The following is a 25,032-nucleotide window of genomic DNA, read 5'->3' as shown; positions in this document are numbered from 1 at the left end:
AGAAAGATGTAATGGGAATCTTGGGGCATGGTGGGGGATCTGTAGCAAGCTATACAATTTGGATTGCAGTCTTACCTAGTGTTAGTTGTACTGGAAGAATTTCAGATGCATTGTGTTGGGCAAGTAGCCTGGTGGTGTAAATATCCTTGGTGAATATGGACACTCCTCCACCTTTAGTGTTTTGGTCCTGGTTTAGTGCCCGACGGGTGTGGTAAGAGCTGTACCTGGTTTTTCAGGGGTACTCTCTAGAGCCTTGGATCAGGTCTCTGTTACTGCACAGATATCAATGTTCTTCATTTTTAGGAGTGCCTAGTGACTGCGAATGGCCACAGACGCATTGATCCCTACACACATATAACCAAACACACACACAGTTTCCATATCTGGGATTAGAACTCCTACATAATTAGTATATCACACTACAACATTACGCAGTTTTAGCATGTGCCACAGAGCTTACTGGGCTATTCTTTCCCCAAAGGTGTATTTCAAAGTGAATGATATCAGCAGCCCTGCAAAAGTAGGGCAATGGAAATTATAGTGACTGTGAATGGCCTCAAAATCATTGATTCCTACACATACAAATACACACACACACACACACACACACACACACACACACACACACACACACACACACACACACACACACACACACACACACAAAGCTTCACAGTTGCCACATCTGGGATTAGAACTCCTACCTAACTAGTACTTCACACTGCAGCACTACGCAGTTATAGGATGTGCCATGGAGCTTACGTAGCTACTTTTTCACCAAAGGTGTATTTCAAAGTGAATGACATCAGCAGCCCTGCCAAAGTAGGATAATTGAAATTGTAGTGACTGTGAATGGCCTCAAAAGCATTGATCCCGACACATACAAACAAACACACACAAAGTTCTACAGTTGCCATGTCTGGGATTAGAACCCCTACCTAACTAGTACATCACACTACAGCATTATGCAGTTAAAGGATGCACTGCAGAGCTTACTGGTCTTTGTTTTCCCCAAAGGTGTATTTCAAAGTAAATGACATCAGCGGCCTTGCCAAAGTTCATAGGTAGGTTCATAGGTTCATAGGTAGGTACTAGGCTATCGGCCCTAGGGCCCATACAAGCCTAGCCAAAAAATGTACCCTGACTTTCGCCACCCAAGAAAATTATTTTCCTGTGCCCCTGTTGAGCAGAGCCACAGAAGTGATCCCCGGGGTGAATTTCCCATTTTCCATACAATCATCAAGATTTTTCTTGAAGAGTGCTAATGAGGAGCTCTGTTTGACATAGTTAGGTAGTCTGTTCCAGAGTATGGGAAGTCTCTGTGACAGGAATCTACCCCTCCAGCATGTTCTGTTTATTGTGGTGACAAGGTTAAGGTCCCTAGAGCATGTAACTCAGAGGGAGTGGGATTTCTTTAAGTGGAGTATGTCCAACAGCTCTGGGTTTGACATAGCTTTGTATGTTAGACAGAGATCGTCCCTGAGTAGGCGATATGCGATGGAGTAAAGCTGTAGTTTTTTGAGACGGTCTGCATAGGGCATCTGTTTGAGGCCAGTAATCCTCTTTGTGAGGTATTTCTCTGGTCTCTTTCCAGTTGTTGTAGATGTCTTGTGAGGTACATATCAAAAGGGGCGTTGTACTCTATAATGGGTCTAATGAGTGATGAATAGAGGGGAACAATGACCTCTTTTTTTCCTGGATGAGAATCCTTTTGTGATGAGATGAGCCACGTAGAAGGATTTCCTGACCACTGTGGCGATGTAATTATCAAAGGAGAGACTACAGTCCACCTGTGTCCCAAGGTCTCTTATCACATTTTTGGCATTAAGTAGACTACCAGCTATGTGGTAGTTCATGGGTACAGAGTTTTTACCAAAGGGGATGACAATACACTTTTTGGCATTGAGCTTCAGGCCATGGCTTTGACACCAGGTATCTGTCTCAGTGAGGCCCTTTTGTAGTTTGTCCACATCGTTAGAAGTTTCGATTATGGATCCTAGTTTGCAGTCATCTGCAAACTTTGTTAGCCAAATACCTTCTGTGTTGGCCTGCACTTCAGAGAAGTAGATACCAAACAGGAGAGGACCCAGGACTGAACCCTGTGGTACTCCACTTGTCACTGGTCTGATGTCGGATTTGGAATCTGCTACTTTCACAGTGTGGGTTCTGTCCGTGAGCCAGTTGGCAACCCATCTTGTGACATAGGGATTTATACCTAGTTTAGTGAGCTTATCTATAATTCCAGAGTGGGGGATGGTGTCAAAAGCCTTGGCGAGATCTAGATAAGCTGTGTGAACCATTTTACCCTCATCTATGGCTTTGGTGACTGCTTTAATGAAGTCAATCAGGTTTAGGAGACATGATCTGCCTTTTACAAATCCAAGCTGAGTAGGATCCAGAGTTTGGAGATTACCAGTGTCTTTGTTTATGAGTTCCACGATGATACATTCCATGGCCTTGCAGACCAGGCTCGTCAGGCTAATGGGGCGGTAGTTCCCGGGGTCCGTCGTGGCTCCCCCTTTGTGGAGTGGGATAACTGTCACAGTGCGCCATTCAGTGGGTACAAAGCCTGAGGTGAGGCTATGATTGAACATGGTACTTAGGTAGAGTGCCAGTTCATTCTGTAGTTCATGTAGAATGCAGCCTGGGATATTGTCAGGTCCCATGGATGCTGTGTTCTTGGCTTTGGAAAGTGTGTTTTTTACCTGTACAGCCTTGATTATAGGAACTTTGCATTCTTCCGGTTTAGAGATGGGCCCTCTAGGGGGTGAGAGGGGGGTAAAGTTAGCACTGAACCTATCTGCTAGGATGTTGGCAATATCAGTTGGTTCTGTATATTTAGTGCCATTATGCTGTAACTCAGAGCAGATCTGAGTGTTCCCATTTAGATTCTTGACATAGCTATAGAATGTTTTGTGGTTGTCTTTAGAGTCAGTGGCAATTTTGTTTTTGTAACTAGCTTTGGAGGATTTTATGAGGGATCTCAGCTTCTTACTTATTCCTAATCCTGTCCACCCTCATCACACCCAGTGCAAATCTTAACATCTTTAACTCTGCCACATCCAGCTCTAACTCCTGCCTTTTTGTCAATGCCACTGTCTCCAACCCATATAACATAGCTGGTCTCACTACCCTCTTGTAGACATTCCCTTTCACTCTTACTGGTACTCATCTGTCACAAATCACTCCTGACACTCTTCTCCTCCCACTCCATCCTGCCTGTACTCTCTTCTTCACCTCTCTTCCACACACACCATTACTCTGAACTATTGATCCCAAGTATTTAAACTCATCCACCTTTGCCACCTCTACTCCTTGCATCCTCACCATTCCTCTATCCTCCCTCTCATTCACACACATATATTCTGTCTTAGTCCTGCTGACCTTCATTTGTCTTCTCTAGAGCATATTTCCATCTCTCCAGGGACTCCTCCACTTGTTCCCTACTCTCACTACAGATCACAATGTCATCTGCAAACATCATAGTCCATGGGGACTCCTGTCTGATCTCGTCTGTCAACCTGTCCATCACCATTGCAAATAAGAAAGGGCTCAGAGCTGATCTTTGATGTAATCCCACCTCCACCTTAAATGCATCCGTCACTCCCACCGCAGACCTCACTGCTTTCACACTACCCTCATACATATCCTGTACCACTCTTACATACTTCTCTGACACTCCCGACTTTCTCATGCAATACCACAACTCCTCTCTAGGCACCCTGTCATATGCTTTCTCTAAGTCTAAAAAAACACAATGCAACTCCTTCTGACCTTCTCTGTACTTCTCCATCAACACTCTCAGAGCGAACATTGCATCTGTAGTGCTGTTTACTGGCATGAAACCATACTGCTGATCACTGATCATCACGTCCCTTCTTAACCTAGCTTCCACTACTCTTTCCCATAACTTCATGCTGTGATTGATCAGTTTAATCCCTCTGTAGTTACTACAGCTCTGCCAATCACACTTATTCTTAAAAATCAGTACCAAAACATGTTTTCTCCATTCCTCAGGCATCCTCTCACTTTCCAAAATTTCATTAAACAATCTAGTTAAAAACTCCACTGCCATTTCATCTAAACGTCTCCATGCTTCCACATGTATGTCATCTGGACCAACAGCCTTTCCATTCTTTATCCTCTTCATAGCATTCCTTACTTCCTCCTTGCTAATCCATTGCACTTCATGATTCACTATCCCCACATCATCCAACCTTCTCTCCCTCTCATTTTCTTCATTCATCAACCCCTCAAATTACTCTTTCCATCTATTCAAAACACTCTCCACGATTGTATGTATGTTTCCTTCATTATCCTTTATCACCTTTACCTGCTGCACATCTTTCTTAGCTCTGTCCCTCTGTCTAGCCAATCAGTACAGGTCCTTTTCTCCCACCTTAGTTTCCAACCTTTCATAAAACTCTTCATATGCCTTATCCTTAGCTTTCGCTACCTCTCTCTTTGCCATGCACCTCATCTCCTTATACTCCTGTCTACTTTCTTCATCTCTCTGACAATCCCACTTCTTCTTTGCCAACCTCTTTCTCTATATACTCTCCTGTACTTCCTCATTCCACCACCATGTCTCCTTGTTGTCCTTCCTCTGTCCAGATGTCATACCAAGCACCTTTCTAGCCATCTCCCTTACTAGCTCTGCTGTAGTTACCCAGCTATTTGGTAACTCTTCACTGCCACCCAGTGCCCGTCTTAACTCCTCCCTGAACTCCACCTCACAATTTCCCTTTTTCAATTTTCATAATTTGATCCTTGGTGCTGCCCTCACACTCCTCCTCCTCTTCTTGATCACCAACGTCATCTTACAAACCACTATCCTATGCTGCATAACTACACTTTCCCCGGTCACCACTTTGCAGTCTCCAGTCTCCTTCAAACTGGCCCTCCTACATAAGATATAATCCACCTGTGTGCATCTTCCTCCACTCTTGTATGTCACCCTATGCTCCTCCCTCTTGTTAAAATAAATATTCACCACAGCCATGGCCATCCTTTTCGCAAAATCCACTACCATCTGACCTTCTGCATTCCTTTGTTTAACACCATACCTACCCATCACTTCCTCATCCCCTCTGTTCCCTTCACCAACATGCCCATTGAAATCTGCTCCAATCACCACTCTCTCACCCTTGGGTACAGTCATCACCACTTCATTAACTCACTCCAAAATTTTTCTTTCTCATCCATCACGCACCCAACTTGTGGAGCATATGCACTAACAACATTCATCATTACACCATCAATTTCCAGCTTCAGAAACATCACTATCTGACACTTTTTTCACCTTAAAAACACTCTTAGCATACTGTTCCTTCAGAATAACTCCTACGCCATTTCTGCTCCCATCCACACCATGATAAAACAATTTGAACCCACCTCCAATACACCTAGCCTTACTCCCCTTCCATCTGGTCTCTTGCACACACAATATACCAACCTTCCTTCTGTCCAGCATATCGGCTAGCTCTCTCCCTATACCAGTCATACTGCCAACATTCAAAGTTCCGACCCTCACTACTACAGTCCTAGCCTTTCTCTTCTCTTCCTGCCTTTGGACATGCCTTCCACCTCCTCTCCTCCTTCGGCCAACAGTAGCCCAATTTCCGCCAGCACCCTGTTGGCTAACAGTACTGGTGGCGGTCATTGTTAACCCAGGCCTTGACCGATCCATTATGCAAATATTTACTGGTGTCCGCATGAATGATTTGGCCAAGTTTTACACTGGATGTCCTTCCTGACACAACCCTCCCCATTTATCTGGTCTTGAGACCGGCACAAAGAAATGCATTGGCTTGTGCATCCCCAGTGGCTGGCTTAAAGCCCTGAATATTGTACGTGTGCTACAATCTATCCTGCTACTTTGGCCATTTCATGTAATCTGTGCTCCACTGTTTTTATACCTACACATACATGTTTGTGGGTGGGGGGCACATCTGACAACTGCGCATATTTGCTATGACTGTACTGGTATTTCAGGTACTCCATTTCATTCTGTATTCTGACCTATCATGCAGACTAGAGGCATATCAGTGTACTACAGTTCTTAGGTTTTATTGACCTACATTTCAGTTTCAGACTTCCTACCCTTCAGAACTAACATCCCACTGTCTGACCTGTTGTAGTCTGTCTGTGTAGATCTGAAGGGGGGCTGTTTTCCATAGCCATCAATAAGAGGCCTTAGCACATCCTTTCTTTGTGTTTGTCTACACCTTTCCTGCTGGCTGAGACTGTTGTTGGGTATGTGAGCCGACTGAGTGGCATGTGTGTGTCCTATGGACATACATTTGGCTCACCACATTTCCTGCAGTGGGTTTTGTCACCTTGTCTGGTACTGGCTACTGTGGTGACACCAGTATTTGTTACAGATTTCATGCTGCCAATATGGGTGTCTACTGTCTGCTAGCATCCCATTCAGCCACCCAATTCCCTTGCATGCTCACATCCATACCATAGTTACAAGTAACAATACATACTACTCCATTCAACAATTGATAGGGAGAGTGACTTACCTTGTGGCTGTGCCAGTACTGAGGATGGTGCTGGAGGGCTGACTATGTTGGATGCACATAATACACTCCCTATACATGGTTAAGCACAGGTAGTGTCATGTTTGGCATCCCTTTTACTGCATGTGTGAGTCAGAGAGAGGTGTCATTCCCTGGCTCCTATCATGCCAGTGTATGTGCTATGCCTAGCCTCTTTGCCAAGGCCTGGGCATACTGGGCATGCCTCCTTCTGCCTACTGTGGCAGGCTCAGGTTGTTCCTCCTCCAAGTCACTCTGTGCCTGTGCAGGCCTTGGCAATGGTGGGGGGCTGTGTGTCCCTGCCCAGTGCTGTTCCTGCTGCAGCTGTTTCCACAGGATCATATTGTGTAGCGTGGCACATACGATGACAATTTGGGCACATGTAGTTGGTGAGTACTGCAAGGCTCCACCAGATATCTCCAGGCACCGGAACCATGACTTGAGCATCCCAAACACACATTTTATTATGATTCTGGTCTGTACATGTGCCTCATTTTGGAGTTCTTGTTCAGGTGTGTGTGCATTTCTGATGGGTGTCATCAGCCACGGCTCCAGTGCGTAACCAGCATCCCCCACTAGGTGGCCATATGGGATGTCCCCATTGCCAAATCTCTGGTAAAGCTGCATCATATGCCAGATGTGGGAGTCGTGATAGCTTTCAGGGCAGCCAGCACACACATTCATTATAATGCCCTGGGCATCGCACATGACTTGGCAGTTGATGGAGAGGAAGCCCTTGCGGTTTATGTAGACTCTACCCCACTCACCGGAAGGTGCTTTGATGTGTGTGTGCATGCAGTCTATAGCATCTACTACCTCAGGGTATTCTGCTATTTGGTGGAAGAGATGCATATTGCTGGTCAATGCCTAATGGGTGTTGAAGAAATATATGTGCTCACTGGCATGTGCTGACATGGCATCCAGGAATTGGTGGGGTACCCTGGATGCTGATGCCTGTGAGATCCCCATAATATCCCCAGTTGGCCTTTGGAAGGTACCTGTGGCTAGTATTCTTAGGCCTACACATACCTTGGTATCCACTGGGATTGGTTACACTCTGTTGGTTCTGTGTGTGAGGTGTGGCTGGCACAGCTCAACAATTTGCTGTAGGAGGTCCCTGTACACCCTATAGCGCTCCACTATCTCCAGCTCATGTATCCCCTGGTAGGTTACCCTGGGTCTGTACACTCTTCTCCTTCTCCTCACTGTGGGTTGGTCATCAGCATTCTCATCCTCATCACCCACAGCCTCTTCCACATGTTGATTTATGAGAGCAAATGCAGCCCCTATCATTTTGTTGATTTTGTTAGGTAAAATTTCCTTGTTTGTGTACACCAGTGGTGTAGAGTTTGTGGGAAAAAACAGATGGAAAGGTGTTTGCATAGTTTATAGTAGTATGCTGGGCTGGCTTGGGCTGCTGCCTGTGTAATTGGCCAATTCTGATACATTCACCTGCCAGCTATGCTAGTTCTCCTTGATTACCTTCCTACTACTGTTTATCCCTTCCTATTGCTTTCCTGTTTAAGCCCCGAGGTGTGCCGCACAAACACAGTGCTCAGATGTGAATGGAGCTGCTATTTTTTTGGTTTACTTTTTTTTTTTTTTTTGGTTTAAAACCCGGTGCGCAGTGCCCACACCCATTTAGGCAATGTAAAGTGTGCTTGGCAGCTTCAGACACACCCCCTTCCTTAGCTCTGCTAAACTTAGGGCAAACCCAAGCCGCAGGGCTCCAATAAGCTTACAATATGCCTGACACACCCCTCTATGATGTCAGCTAGCTCTTATGCTTGCATCATGGTCTTCCTGCACCTACACGGTTGGGTGCAGGCTAGCCATGAGGGGAAATCTGTGATTCAGTATCATTCCCCTCATTTGCATAGGATTGCCTGCTAATGCCCAGTTACAAATCCCACACTGAGCCTCCCCCCCTTAGCAACCACTATTCACTGACCTAGTTGTCTTCTGGCTGCCATTGACTATAATGGCAAAATTGTGATTTTGCAGGGAAAGCTTTTTTCAGGGTTTTTCTTTTATTTTCCAGCCGATCCCATTTGCCCGCTGCTGCCCTATGCTTAAACAAAAAAAAAATGTTTTTTTTTGCAACTGTTTTCCATGCCAATGGCCATATATTTGGCCATTGTCATGCTTTACACGTTATATACAGCCTTTATTTGAAGCTGTCATGCCTCTGTTTTGTAGTTTGCAGAAATGTACTCGGTTACTACCTGAGTACATTTCTGCAGGTTATACTAGTCCTGCACAGACGGCTGCCAACTTCCTGGATCTGAAATTCCCCTTATTTGCATGGTTTTCTCCTGCAAATGGGTTAATTTGCATACAGGAGCTGTATCCATGCAGGAATAGTGCAGGAGTGCTTGTGTACATCCCAGGAGCTTGTTCCTGGATCTCTCAGCGTCCATATTGCCTCCAGCAGGTCCTGCACTATTCCTGCATGCCGTGCCAAGCTTACTGAATCCTGGGGAAAGTGTATCACCTCTGCAACTCAACCTGTGAGATAACTATTGGGTTTTTCATCTGTTTTTTAAACAAAGCTTATGAAAATATGTGGTGTGTGTGTGTGTGTGTGTGTGTGTGTGTGTGTGTGTGTGTGTGTGTGTGTGTGTGTGTGTGTGTGTGTGTGTGTGTCAGTGTGTGTATTTGTGCACATATCTGTGCATATGTACTGAGTGATGCAGGAATCATAATGCCGCACCTAATGATTAGTTAGACCCACCCTGACTCAATACATTTCTGCCTTAATGTTTGGTTAGAAAAGATGCTTCTCTGTCTCCAAGAAATAATACAGAGGTAGGTAAGAATAAGTGAATAAAAACTGTTTCCTAAAGAACAGTAGTAATGTACATTCAGTTGCCACATAAGAGGTCTATACCAGCACTGAAATGAAAATACTTTTATTCTGGAACAGTATGTCTTCTTGGTATGTTATAGCTGACAAATATCCATCAGACTCTAATAGCATGCAGCTACTAATTTGCCTTTTGCAGGTTGTAAGAGGCCTGAAGTTTGCCAGGAGAGACTACCCACATTCATGTATCCAGTACATTTGTTCACATTTATCATCACTTTTATTTTATGAGAGACATGTTGCTTGCATGTAACTTAGAATATTATGCCTTTTTACCCAATCTTCAGAGACTTTTTCTAGGTTCATTTGCCTTTCCAGTAGCGGCAGAATAACTTTATTCTTTGTTTATTCTTATTTGTTTATTTATTATTTATTTATTATTTAATCACATTACTACCTGTTATACTTTTAACTGTGTGTATAAACCACTATTCTTATGTAAATATGTTATGCAATCATATATTTGCTATATTTTATAACTGTATGTGTAAACCACAATGCTCATGTAAATATTTTATGTATAGTATGGGGTCCCCTTCAGATTGTCGACACTTCAAAATGCAGAATTTCATATGGCCAAGACCATACGATCGACATTTGAAATGTCAATAATGCGGAACCGGCATCTTCATACAAAGCAGAATGGAAAATTTCCATTCCTGCACTGTAGTGCGAAATCGGAGTTGGTATATTTAAGTTACTGGGGGTGAGGGGGGCAGAGCCCCCCATGAAGGTGCACGGAGCTTGCCCCCCAGCTAACAGTGTTTAGATAAGTGTTTGTTGTTTTTTACTTTTGTTTTTCATATATTCGGCATTGCAAATGTCGATCATATGGTCTCGGCCATATGAAATTCGGCAGTTTGAAGTGTCAAACATATGAAGTAAATCCATAGTATGTTAGTAATTGTGTTTGGAGCTTTTCTCCCTGGGCCTCCACTGAAAACAGACATCTCTGTCCAGTCAGACCTCCCTGGTCAACAAATGTAAAATAAATAAATAAATTCTGTTTATTTTGCTTACTGATCCACAGTATGCAAGTAGATTCTGTAGGAGTCAAACCCAGATCTGTAAAATGTGCATCATGCACAAATCAGTTCCTTAGTGTGTACCTGCATCACAGCTATGTCTGCACACTATCTATAGAACAGAAGAAAAAGGGGAGTTAAAAGAATTAGCATGCGTCAGGTGAGAACCACCGCATGCTTAAACATGTATCCCATCCCACATTTCCTGCCCTTTTTTTATGGAAAAGCTAATAAAGGGATCAGATAGAGAAATCCATGTTAGCTGAATGACTAGTGTGGCAACTAGAGCAGCAGCAAAAGATCGAAAAATGAGAACAAGAATCCCACAACTGTTTTCTTGGTTAGCATGAACATTAAATTACAACATTTGCATGTCAGAGACAGTTAAAAACATCTCTAACAAAGTGGTACGCATTATAAAAAACGTAGCTAATTGTTCTGATGAGAGAATAATGGGATCTGCAACATATTATTAACGATCCATTGAAATGTAAATGCTGCTTCTATTTAAGGCATCTGCTGTGGGAAGAAAATACTTTTTATTCTTTGACCTCAGATGTTCTCCATGTCTCACAGTATCAACACTGCATTTAAATAAAGTTTTGGATTTCCATTCTGGAATTCCAGTCACAGACTTGAAAATGAAAAGAAATTTCCTCAGAGATGACAATATTTAATTTTAAAATGACTTTCATGATATGTGAATTGAGTAGGAGGAGCTAAGAGATCACGTGACTCGTCTTGTGAAAAAGTTTGATTATTAGTGCTGCAATCAATAGTTTGGCCTGGCAAAACATTTGATGTTCCTGACCGGGCCTGTTCTAGGAAATAAAGTGAAGCTTTATTCTAACTGGATCAGTGTTTAGAATCAAAGGACTGGCATCTTAGCCCTAGGGTTACCACCTGTCTCACTTTGCGAGGGACAGTCCCTCTTTGGGCAGTTGTGTCCTGCAAAAAAAATTGTAAAAATGGCAAATACCCTGAGATTTTAGGACAAAATTATTTCCTATATTTTATGTAATAGTTTCAGATACAGAATAACTGTTTTGTGTGACACCTAAATGTTATAAGAAACAGAATAGGCAACAAAATGCTACAAGAATAAGGTTTTCTTTAGGCAAAAAAAAAGTGAAGTTCTGTCCTTTGTACTCTGGGTGTGGATATGTTATGGCCTGCAAATTCTGATGTTTGTACCAAAAATGTCCCAATTTGGGCATTTGAAAAGGTGGAAACCTTACTTAACCCTTTCAGCTGTGTGGAATTTAATTTTGATTTACCATAGTTGAGTAATACAGATTTTGGAATTTAAATTATACTATATCCCATCCCTGACTAGATGTGTTCTGATAACAGCCTAAGCTGCAGTGCTGCACTTTTACTATACCCCTTAATGTATAAACACTTGCATAAAATTACTGCCCACCTCATAGCATGATGCTATCCCTAATCCGTTAGGATTGTTTTGTACTCTTTCTGCTCTACCACTGAGCAAGCCTCCTTATTACAATGAGAACCTTTTAGCCTTATCATAGGTGAACAATCATTCCACAAAATACCCCCTGCAAATCCAAAAATATGCTCAAACAGCAGTTAGTTATTTTCCTTCATAGACTCCCATAGCAATTTTAGCTACTTTATTGTTGTAAATCTCAAATGTCAGACTCATAAAATAAAAAAAAAACAAATAAAATAAGGGTCACACATAATGCATTCAAATAACTCTTGACCTCTCAGTGCAAGAATCAGGGACAAAGCCATAAATAACTTGGTGGTGTGGGAGTGTGTGGGGGGGCAAAAACCCCAAATCAGGGACAGATTCCACATATTGCTCTTTTATACTTAGGATGTTGCTAAAACAATGGGTTTTGTATCAACATACAAATTTTAAAGCATATGAAGTCTGAAACTCATATGTCTGTCATTATTTAGGTAAGTTTAGTAAGCTGATAGCTCTGAAAATGTGTGCTGTCAGTTGCCACTGTTTTCCTATTTAGTGGATACTGTGTACCAAAGTTAATGCCTAAACTTGTCAGTTTACATGACTGTCCCCTCCATAGGAACTATTTATTGCCTATGTCTCTCTTCCTTTTTTGGGTGCATTATTTGGCAGCCTTTTCAAGCTTATCTGGAAGGGGTGAGTTTGAACCTTGTACCATCACCCTTGAGGCAGAAGTAATGTCTGAAGTTTGCTGTACTATACTTGAATTGTGCATGCTTTTTGTTTCCTATGTTTTTTTTGTAGACTAATAAAAGATTTATATTAATTCCAAAGTACTGAGTTGAGTTACATGTGGTATCTGATTAGTGTTATTTTTGACTACATTTTGTCAGTAATTGTTGTGGCTAGGGATAGGAGAAAACTGGCCATACACTGTGTGCGCTGCATTAGAGCTAGCTACTCAGTGGTTCAAAAACTATCTTTACGTGATTCGGTCATATTGACTAATGCTGGCAAAAAGAGTTATGGGTATTTGTTGGGTCATGTAGGTTAAAATATTGGTCTCCTCCAAACTATACCAGTGGCCCATTCTAACAGTGTGTCAGGTCTACACACACACACACACACACACACACACACACACACACACACACACACACACACACACACACACACACACACACACACACACACACACACACACATATTGGCCAGTGTTTGCCAGCCATAAAAGCCAAGCAGCACTGGTTTACTAAGCTACAGGCGAACTGGTGTCCAGTCACCCAGACTGCATTACCTGGGATAGATGTTTTGAGCAAACTCTGGAGGTAAACCATTCAGCTTTCTTAAAATGAACTTAGAAATGTTACAGTGAACAAAGGTTCATTAATGGGACATAGCTTGGAAGTAGATGGCATTAAAGTAACGAGGAGGCTGGACATTATGTGTATCCTTGAGACTTGGTAGAAGGGCAATGCAGCATAGTTTATTGGACTAGGACGCAGTGTCTACTACTCAAAAGTAGACCAGATTAGAAATGTGGGGAATTTGGATGGCGCAGTGGTGCAGCGGGAGCACTGTCACCTCACAGCAAGATGTTCTCTGGTTTGATTCTCAGTTGGAGTGCCTTCTGTGTGGAGTCTGCATGTCCTCTCTGCATTTGTGTGGGTTTCCTCCAGCTGCTCCAGTTTCCTCCCACATTTTAAAGACATGCGTCTGGAATACTTCTCCCCAAGTCTCCACTAAAAATTGGCTTTGTTCCAAGTCGGACTTTCCTGGTAAAGAAATGTTAGATAAAATAGATAAAATAAAATAAAATAAATAATTTGCTTCTGAAGATAGTGAGGGTTGTAATCAGAATCAGTGACCACCTCATAGCAATCAGACTGCAGTGGAAACATAGAAAAGTATGTATGATCTTGGCCTATGTTCTGCAACAATGATGTGATTGTGAGGAAGAGATGTCTTTCCTAAAACAGTTGCTGTTCCACCTGGATAAAGTGTGAAAAAATTACTTGGTCTTGTTAATAGGAGAAATGAATGCTCATATCGGGAGATGTAGAACTGGAAATGAGGACTGCCTGGATTCAAATGGCTGAGGCAAAAGGAATGATAAAGGAGAAGACATTCCAGACTTCTGTCTAGTGAGTGGTGTCTAAATGGTTGCCATAGTTCACCAAGAGAGATATTCACAAGGGCACATGCAACAGTGATTAGCATGCAGCTCAAAGAGACATCTTCCTAGCAAGAAAACGCCATTGAGATCATCTCAGAAATCGTATTGTCATTCCTAGTGAAATGGTTGTCCCTTAGCAGAAACCACTGATGATCATGATCATCTGCAAGCAGTGGTCAGAGCCGTTGACTGAAATGAAAATAGGACTTCAAGAAAATATTCACAGTTCTAGCACCTCAGGAAGAAGAAAAGAAGAATGTCAGGATCTCAAAACAACTGTGTGAAATGGATAAAACATGTGTCATCCAGCTATCTTTTGAAGTAATGTATATAGGGAAAACTAGTGGTTATGGAATACAAATGTTCAGAAAGTTACCAAAGTAAGGAGTGCAGGAAGCACCCCTTGGAGTCCTTTCCCCTCTAGTTCACCCAGCATCTTGATCGTATCTGCTGTGACCTCTTCTTCCTCAGCTTCCTCTATTTCTGATTTTTCTTCAGGTGTTAGAGCCCTGAGTATTTCATTAAACTCTTGTGTTTTCACTCCAGTCAACTTCTAGGTCTTCAGCCTAGTCTATGTTGATCTTAGAGCCTTCTCCAACCACTGCTTGCAGCTGATTTTGGCCAGCAGTGGTTTATGCTGTAGGGTGACTGTTTTACTGGGGTTGAATTTATAATAGCTGATTTTGTCCCAATGGCCTTTCCTTACTAGGATGTGGTCTGCTTGAGTTGCACTTTGACCACTCTTGTATGTGATCTTGTGATGGTCTCTCTTGCTTGCTCAACCATTTGTTGGCCACCCTCAAGCCATTTGCCATACAGAAGTCAGGAATGGTCGCTCCTTCTTTATTCCTGTTGCCCCAACCGGAAGGGCCCAGGCAGTCCTCATATCCTGTTCTGTCTGTCCAGATATGAACATTCAGATTCCCCTTGATCAATTCATGTTGTCCTGCTTTGCTTGGTAGGTCATGTAACTACCATTTGAATGCACTCTTTTTCTTTATATCAGAGCCTCGCTGTAAGGTGTGATGATGATGATGACAAATGCAACTGAAGAGGAATCAACCATATGGTCTGTAATAAATCATATGGAAGATGATTTCCACTAATATACCTTAGCTGAATTTCTTTGTCATTATACATCTATCTAGCAGGGGTTTACTATCAAAATTCAGAATGGCAGTTGTGCATTTATTCATATTGCCAAACTGTAAAGTCAAAAATGTGCTCACGATTTTGTACTAAATGTCGGAATCGATAACCATGATGTTTCCATTCAAAACTCTGAACTTTTGGAATCGAAAGTCTGTGTCAGCATTTACGTTTTCCAGGGGGAGCAACCCCCATGCACCCCCCCCAACTCAGGAAACAATACAAAAATGAGAGTCTTACAATATGAACTTACAGATTACATGTGCTTAAGTAGGGTGCTTTGTCCCCCCATCCTCCAAGATGGGGCTTGCCTCCACTCCCCTTCCATGTTAAATATCCTAACTCCATTGTTGCACAACTGTGATCAAAGAGAAATTATCACTAGAATGCTATACTTGATTGAACATAAGCAAAAATGTATACAATGTAATTTAGATGGGAAGCAACACCTTCTATACCTGTCAATATGCTGAACACTCATTGATAACACGTGTTACAATTTTTGGTGATAAGATTTTATCTTTCTGAATAATGCATATCACCACCAACAGCTAAGATCTGAAGATGAGGAAGCTATGAAACTATGAAAACAAACAAATGAGCATTTACAGAGTTGAATGCCTGTCTGCCGATTATATAGCTGGTGAATTTTGATATGGGTATAAGTATCTAAAGTAGGAAAATTATGTCATAATAGAGTGGGAAGGTATACGTTTTATAGAGCTGGATACAAAAATGACTTGAATTATGAGCAAAGACTGTAAGACGAAATCTCATATAAATGATGTTTATATTCATGTGCTCAAGCTGAATGTTATACAAATAAATACGTTTTATATATTCTTGGTAATGTGCTATTAGACACAAATGCATATCCGAAGAAAAATGCATACACATCCATAGGAATGGCTCTATAAAGCAACACAATACTATACTTACAAAATCATACCTAGGTATTCATATGCACATCAATTGTCACACTGATGTATATAGAGAAACATGCATACATCTAGACAGACACGTGTAACACTAATAAGGAAAGGGACAGATCTGTAATAAATTTCCACGGCATATATGACAATGTTCTAGTCTGAATGAGTTCCAAATACAGTATGAAAATAGCATAGGACATGCAAACATGAGTTAACAGAATGCCAGCTTGTTGGTGAGTAGCAGGTGGTAAGTTTAATCACTAAGAACTTGAGAGTGGATTTTAGGCAGGTAGCACTTTTAAGACATTAGCTTGGCAATAAAACTCACAGCAAATGATACTCCCTAAATAAGCACCCATAAAATAGGGTCTGTACAAGTCTTTCATGTCCATTCCTGTCTGCAGCAGCTGCTGTGTCCTGACATGAACAAAATATGATGGATTTGGGATGTCAGAATCATGACTACAATAGAACCTGCCCTGGCCTAGGAACTCAACCTCAAAATTTAAAGTAAAAAAAATAAGCTATCAGTTTATTCTAAGAAACTAGAAGATCAGCAGGTTAACAATACAGTAGAGTGTCGATTATCCAAACTAATTGGGATCAAGGGTAGTTCGGATAATCAAACTGTTCAGATAATCAAACATCCACTGAACTGGATAAAAAATAAACTTCTAAAATCTAGTTTTTTCTGCACTCAGGGAATACACTTTTCAACCTTTCAGCAAATCCAGTGGACAATAAAGAATGTTTTTCACAAACAACCTGGCTACAAGTTCAAAAACATGCGCAAGCTAATACGTATAATGTTTACATATTCAGACTTTATGATTTTTCCTGCCCAAAAACTTTAGAAGAGTGGGTTTGGATAATTGAAGTTTCGGATAATTGACATTCGGATAATCGACTCTCTACCATACCACTTAAGTCTCTACTTTTTTTCAGTACCATGTTTGGACTAATCAAGATTCTCGTATCATGGTGGTCAGGTTAAAAGTACCATTGTTGATGGTGTCAGACTAATCAATGTTCTTGTATCATGGTGGTCAGGTTAAAGTGCCATTGTTGATGGTGTCAGTCTAATAAAGGGTCTTGTATCATGGTGGTCAGTTTAAAAGTACCATTGTTGATGGTGTCAGGCTAATCAAGGCTCTCGTGTCATGGTGGTCAGAATAAAAGTACCATTGTTGATGGTGTCAGACTAATCAAGGTTCTCGTATCATGGTGGTCAGGATAAAAGTACCATTGTTGATGGTGTCAGATTAATCAAGGTTCTCGTATCACGGTGGTCAGGTTAAAAGTGCCGTTGTTGATGGTGTCAGACTAATCAAGGTTCTTGTATCATGGTGGTCAGGATAAAAGTACCATTGTTGATGGTGTCAGACTAATTAAAGTTCTCGTATCATGGTGGTCAGGATAAAAGTACCATTGTTGATGGTGTCAGACTAATCAAGGTTCTCGTATCATGGTGGTCAGGATAAAAGTGCCATTGTTGATGGTGTCAAACTAATCAAGGTTCTTGTATCATGGTGGTCAGGATAAAAGTGCCATTGTTGATGGTGTCAAACTAATCAAGGTTCTCGTATCATGGTGGTCAGGTTAAAAGTACCATTGTTGATGGTGTCAGACTAATCAAGCTTCCAGTATCATGGTGGTCAGGTTAAAAGTACCATTGTTGATGGTGTCAGACTAATCAAGGTTCTCGTATCATGGTGGTCAGGTTAAAAGTACCATTGTTGATGGTGTCAGACTAATCAAGGTTCTCGTATCATGGTGGCCAGAATAAAAGTACCATTGTTGATGATGTCAGACTAATCAAGGTTCTCATATCATGGCGGTCAGGTTAAAAGTGCCATTGCTGATGGTGTCAGACTAATCAAGGTTCTCGTATCATGGTGGTCAGGATAAAAGTACCATTGTTGATGATGTCAGACTAATGAAGGTTCTCATATCATGACGGTCAGGTTAAAAGTGCCATTGCTGATGGTGTCAGACTAATCAAGATTCTCGTATCATGGTGGTCAGGTTAAAAGTACATTATTGATGGTGTCAGATGAATCAAGGTTCTCGTATCATGGTGGCCAGAATAAAAGTACCATTGTTGATGATGTCAGACTAATCAAGGTTCTCATATCATGGCGGTCAGGTTAAAAGTGCCATTGCTGATGGTGTCAGACTAATCAAGGTTCTCGTATCATGGTGGTCAGGATAAAAGTACCATTGTTGATGATGTCAGACTAATGAAGGTTCTCATATCATGGCGGTCAGGTTAAAAGTGCCATTGCTGATGGTGTCAGAGTAATCAAGATTCTCGTATCATGGTGGTCAGGTTAAAAGTATATTATTGATGGTATCAGACTAATCAAGGTTCTCTTATCATGGTGGTCAGGTTAAAAGTGCCATTGTTGATGGTGTCAGACTAATCAAGGTTCTTGTATCATTGGTAGTCAGGATAAAAGGGCCATTGTTGATGGTGTCAGACTAATCAATGTTCTCGTATCATGGTGGTCAGGTTAAAAGTGCCATTGTTGATGGTGTCAGACTAATCAAGGTTCTCGTGTCATGGTGGTCAGGATAAAAGTGCCATTGTTGATCATGTCAGACCAATAAAGGGTCTCGTATCATGGTGGTGACGTTCAAACTACCATTGTTGATGGTGTCAGACTAATCAAGGTTCTCATACCATGGTGGTCAGAATAAAAGTACCATTGTTGATGGTGTCAGACTAATCAAGGTTCTTGTATCATGGGGTTAGGTTAAAAGTGCCATTGTTAATGGTGTCACACTAATCAAGGTTCTTGTATCATGGTGGTCAGGATAAAAGTACCATTGTTGATAGTGTCAGACTAATCAAGGTTCTCATATTCTGGTGGTCAGTATAAAAGTGCCATTGTTGATGGTGTCAGATTAATCAAGGTTCTCATATCATGGTGGTCAGGTTAAAAGTGCCGTTGTTGATGGTGTCAGACTAATCAAGGTTCTCATATCATGGCGGTCAGGTTAAAAGTGCCGTTGTTGATGGTGTCAGACTAATCAAGGTTCTCGTATCATGGTGGTCAGGTTAAAAGTACCATTGTTGATGGTGTCAGACTAATCAAAGTTCTCATATCATGGTGGTCAGGTTAAAAGTACTATTGTTGATGGTGTCAGACTAATCAAGATTCTCGTATCATGGTGGTCAGGTTAAAAGTACATTATTGATGGTGTCAGATGAAACAAGGTTCTCGTATCATGGTGGTCAGGTTAAAAGTACCATTGTTGATGGTGTCAGACTTATCAAGGTTCTCGTATCATAGTGGTCAGAATAAAAGTACCATTGTTGATAGTGTCAGACTAATCAAGGTTCTTGTATCATGGTGGTCAGGTTAAAAGTGCCATTGTTGATGGTGTCAGACTAATCAAGTTTCTCATGTCATGGTGGTCAGGATAAAAGTGCCATTGTTGATGGTGTTGGACTAATCAAGGTTCTCGTATCACGGTGGTCAGGTTAAAAGTACCATTGTTGATGGTATCAGACTAATCAAGGTTCTCTTATCATGGTGGTCAGGTTAAAAGTGCCATTGTTGATGGTGTCAGACTAATCAAGGTTCTTGTATCATTGGTAGTCAGGATAAAAGTGCCATTGTTGATGGTGTCAGACTAATCAAGGTTCTCGTATCATGGTGGTCAGGTTAAAAGTACCATTGTTGATGGTGTCAGACTAATCAAGGTTCATGTATCATGGTGTTCAGGTTAAAAGTACCATTGTTGATGGTGTCAGACTAATCAAGGTTTGTGTATCGTGGTGGTCAGGTTAAAAGTACCCTTGTTGATGGTGTCAGACTAATCAAGGTTCTCGTGTCATGGTGGTCAGGATAAAAGTGCCATTGTTGATCATGTCAGACTAATCAAGGTTCTCGTATCATGGTGGTCAGGTTAAAAGTACCATTGTTTATGCTGTCACGGTTTGACATCAAAACTGTTATGTGAACTGATTGATATGTTGGACCCATCTATCAAATAATCACATTGTTTTTATGCATTGCAGTCTTTCCAACTTTATTAAAACACAGCAATTATGCCCCGGTGTTAAAGACAACTACTTTAGATGCTAATGCTCTTCATAATTGCCACCAAATCTCTGACCTACTATTTACTTGCAAGGTTATTAATACAGTTTTATTTAATGGGATACAGATTTCACAAGTCATTTCAGTCTGGATATCTTACTAGACATGACAATGAAACTTCTTTCATTAGAGTAATGCATGGCCTTCTAGTGGTGAGAGATCGATGTTATTCGTCTTCTCTTGTCCTCTTTGATCTCTCCTCAGTATTTATTATGGTTGATAATGGTGTCCTTCTGCAGCATATTCAAACTTATTGTAGGCTTACAGACATTGGCCCTGATTAGTTTGTCTCCAACATATCCTGCCTTCGGATTAATTACTTACACCCCTTCCTTCTAACTTGTGAAGTCATGCATGGTTCTATCTGGATCCAATACTGTTTTCCATATAAATGTTTCACCAAGGGGAGCTCATTTGAAGGAGCGGGTCTTTATTTTTAGTATATTGTAAATGATATGCAGTTGTTCCCCTTCTTTTAAGAGAAGATGTTTGTCTTTAATTACTTCGCTGACAATCTGGTTGTTATCAGCCTTGGATGCCTAACATTCACTTAAAGCCCAGTTCTTCAAAAGACAATAGATAAGACAATGCATGCCATAATGAGGATCTCAAGTTCATAGGTTTATATGTTCATAGGTGCTTACTAGGCTAGCAACCACAAGGGCCTTTTTAAGCCAAGACATGAAGCTCACATCTCTGACAAGTTCTGGTACCCTTAATAAGTGTAAGCAGGGACTTGGGAGATGAAACATTTACAAGCTGGGGCCTGGGAGATGAACCATTTACAGGTTGCCTGTGTCCATTAGAGACATAGGTGCCATGTCAGGGATGAATTTCCTGTTCCTCATCCAACTGTCCAAGTTGCACTTGAATTGGGTTATGGAGGAACTCTGTTTCACATGGATGAGGAGCTTGTTCCATAGATGGGGTAGTCTCTGGGATACATACTTGTCTCTCCAGCAGGTTCTATTTATATCACAGACAGGTTTTAAGTCTTTATAATGGGTAATTTTGGTACCATTTGTTTTATGGATATGCAGGAGGTCCATTAGAATGTGTTCTGACAATGCCCTGTATGCCAGGCATAGATCTCCCCTCAACAGCCTGTTGGAGACAGAATACAGGGATAGGGCCTTGAGGAAGATTGCATAAGACATTTTACTTATGCCCTGTATTCCAATAGTGAAGAACCTATGTGGATGTTCCAGTTGTTCGATATGCCTGGTTAGGTACATACCAAAAGGGGCATTGTACTCAGTGATCGGTCTGATAAATGACAAATACAGTGGAACGATGACTTCCTTGGCCCTAGATGCCATAACTTTGTTTATAAGGTGTGCAACATAGAATGATTTTCTCACTACTACTAACACATTATGGTCACAGGCTAGATTACTGGCTATGTGTGTCCCTAAGTCCCTGACTACTGGGTCAACTCTAAAGGGCATGTTGCCAGTATGATACATATCAGGGGGGTGGATGACTTCCCAAAGGATACTATTATGCATTTATTGGCATTTAATTTTTGTCCATGGTTGAGACAACAGTTGTTTGTCTGTATCAGACCTTCCTGGAGAACATTTGTGTCAGCGTGGGATTCAATGGCAGCTCCTAATTTGCAATCATCTGCAAATTTAGTCGGCCTCAGGCCATTGACATTGGCCTTGACTTCAGAGAAGTAAATGACAAAAAGGAGAGGTCCAAAGACTGTTCCCTGAAGGACTCTGCTTGTGACTGGCCTCTTTGTAGAGACAGACTCCCCAATTTTAACTTCCTGGGTCCCGTCTGTGAGTCAGTTGGCTATCCACCAGGTGACATCCAGGTCTGTGCCTAACCTCTTGAGTTTGTCAATAATGACCTAGTGAGGGATTGTGTCAAATGCCTTGGCTAGATTAAGGTATGAACCATTTTGCCTCATCCATTGCTTTGGTGCCCTTCTCAAAGAAGTCCATCATGTTGAGTAGGCATGACCTGCCCTTGATGAAACCAAACTGCACTGGGTCTAGTGTCTGGAGGTTTACTATATCATTATCGATAATTTCCATGATAATTCTTTCCATGGCATTGCATATAAGACTAGTGAGACTTATAAGTCTGTAGTTTCCAGTGTCTGTAGATAGCTACCTTTGTGCAGAGGGATGACTGTTGCTGTTCTCATTCATGAGACAGAAATCCTGTTTGGAGGGTACAGTTAAATAGCAATTTCAGAAGGCCTGATAGCTCATGTTTCATATTATTTAGAAGGCATCCTGGGATATTCTTTGGGCTCTTTGATGCAGTGTTCTTGGCATTAGAGAGAGCATTAAGGACCTGTTCCCTAGTGATAGCAGGAGTAGTTATATTTGATGGTATTGCCTGAGGGAAGGTTGAGGAGGAGAGAGGGGTAAAGTTGGAGCTGAATTTCCTGGCCAGTAGGTTTGCTATATCTTCTGGCTCAGTATAGGTGGCTCCACTAACAATGAGGTCTTCACACAATTGTGTATTGCCTTTGAGGGCCTGGGCATAACTAAAGAATGCCTTGTGGTTGGACTTGGCCTTGGAGGCCAAATTTAATTCAAATTTGCCTTTGGTAGACTTTACTTGTTCTCTCAATTGTTTGTTTAGTTTGATTAGAGCACTTTATACTACTGGGTGCTGCACCTCCTAATTTTTGCCATGATTTTCTTCCTTCTTTTACACAGCCCATTGATTTTGTAAATCTACCAGGGTGGCTTGTTTTTTGAGTTAGTTCTGTACTTCTTCCTGGTGGGTACAGATGCCTCTATGCAGCTATTAACATGCTTGTATAGGGTTTCTGTGAACAGTTCTGCATAGATAGCACTGTTCTCAGGATTTATGGGGTCTTGAAATGTTGCCAGGTTATCACTTAATAGCAGGAAGTCAGCCTTAGAGTAATTCATGAATATTCTAAGGTTTGCTGGGGGTCCAGGTTTTATTTTTATCAAAAAGGAGACTATTTTGTGTTTTGACCTTACCAGGGAAGACATTACACTAGTGGATATGTAGCACTTTCCTTATTAGTGAGGCCCAGATCCAGTATGGTTGCACCCCTGGTTGATGTATTGACAATCTGGTCCAGAGAGTTTATGTTTCTCTGTGCCTGTACATTTGGTGTCGTATAGGATTACCAGTAGATAGTGGGGTAATTTAAGTTGCCCATGAATATGATATTGGGTTGGATGGTGAGTATTTGTAATAAGCCTAAATACATGGTATGCATTTCCTGGGTCATAGAGTGGAATCCATACCTTGCAAGGAAGTGGTATTGGATTTTACCTATGGCGATTTGACTATGGAGTAGCTCAAGTGCATTGTCCTGTTTGACCAGCCTTGAGGTATATTTAGTTTTGATATAAATTGAGACACCTCCACCTTTAGTCCCCCTCTATGTAATAGCTGGTCTAAATGTGTGGAAGGCATTATAACCTTGCACTGTCGGTGTGTTGTCTGTGGCTTTAAACCATGTCTCATTGACTGCAAAGGCGTCTGCATTCTCTAGAGAAATGAGAGACTCTGGGTAGTGGAGTGTTTTGTTTAGACTGAAGATTTGTATATCTTATGGGTGGTGAAAGGCTTGAAACCTTTAGTAAGGGAAGAGATCTTAGTTTTGTCTTCAATGGCAGGCTAATGCACAAGGACCAGGTGTCACCTATTGCCAAGGCACTGTGTGTGACTATAACCAGAAACAAAAGACAACTTCCCCAAAAGGACCATTCTGTGCTTATTCATACTCTAGTCTCCTCCCAGCTTAGTTATTGCAACTTTCTTAATCTGGGGCTTCTTAGCTCTCTGCTTGACCATCTCCACCTAGTACAGTATCCTGCTGCCCTGCTACTGACCAGTACTTCTAGTTAATAGTGAATTATCTCAATTCAGTGGAATTCACAATGGATGATAATTCAGCCTAACATTTACTTTAGGCTTAGTGTTAGTGCATTTAACCCTATACAACCTAGGTCCCTTAATCTCTGCTGCTGTACTATTGCTGTATATTCCTAGGGTGTAGCTGCATTCCTCCAGGTTTAATTTCTTCTTATACCAGAAGCAGAAACTCCAGAACCCCATTCCGCAGTGGCTTTAGGAGTCCCCTCCAGTGATCGGCTTTAATAGGTTCCAGAAAAGTCATATTTTTAATTTAGTGGCTGGCCTCTCATAGTATTTTATTTACTAGCATTATTGTATCTTATTTTATTTACTTAGCCATGCTTTTGGGATGCTTCATTATACTTTACTCAGTACTTTAAACATGCTACAAAATGAATTTGAATTTAACCTCTAGTTACCATAACTTTCATCATGCATTGGAATAGATCGCTTCTGCTTATGAAAGGGTTGGGATGACAACTGGCACCTGAAAATCACAGGTCGTTGTGCTCCTATAAAAACAGTGTGTCATTCTTTACAAGTGAATGCAAGCAGCTACCTCAGTTACAAGTATTTAAGCATCCAGGTTTCTTTTTCAAGAGTAAAGGTACATGGACCTGATAGACCAGGCAGTGAATGGGTGCAGTGACAACAACACCATGTATGTGTCACTGAAATGCTTCAATAAAGCCAAAACTGGGTAATAGGATTGTGCTGTCAGTTTACTGTTCCATATGTGTCTTCAGCTATACTTGTGGGCAGGAACCTTTGGTAGTGACTCAGATGATGAGATCATAAATATAAGTATCGGAAATAAGTTGCCCTGCAGGGTAGGTGGTCTCTTCAATGACAGAGTGAGTAGTTTAGTAATCTGGGAAGAGCTTAGATTAGAGTCACTGCTTCTCTGGGTGATGGGAGTCAGTTATGGTGG

Source organism: Protopterus annectens, chromosome 13.part0 (assembly GCF_019279795.1).
Source record: "Protopterus annectens isolate FY-2018-M chromosome 13.part0, PAN1.0, whole genome shotgun sequence".
In the NCBI taxonomy this organism is placed as follows: domain Eukaryota; kingdom Metazoa; phylum Chordata; order Ceratodontiformes; family Protopteridae; genus Protopterus; species Protopterus annectens.
This window is presented reverse-complemented; position numbering follows the sequence as displayed.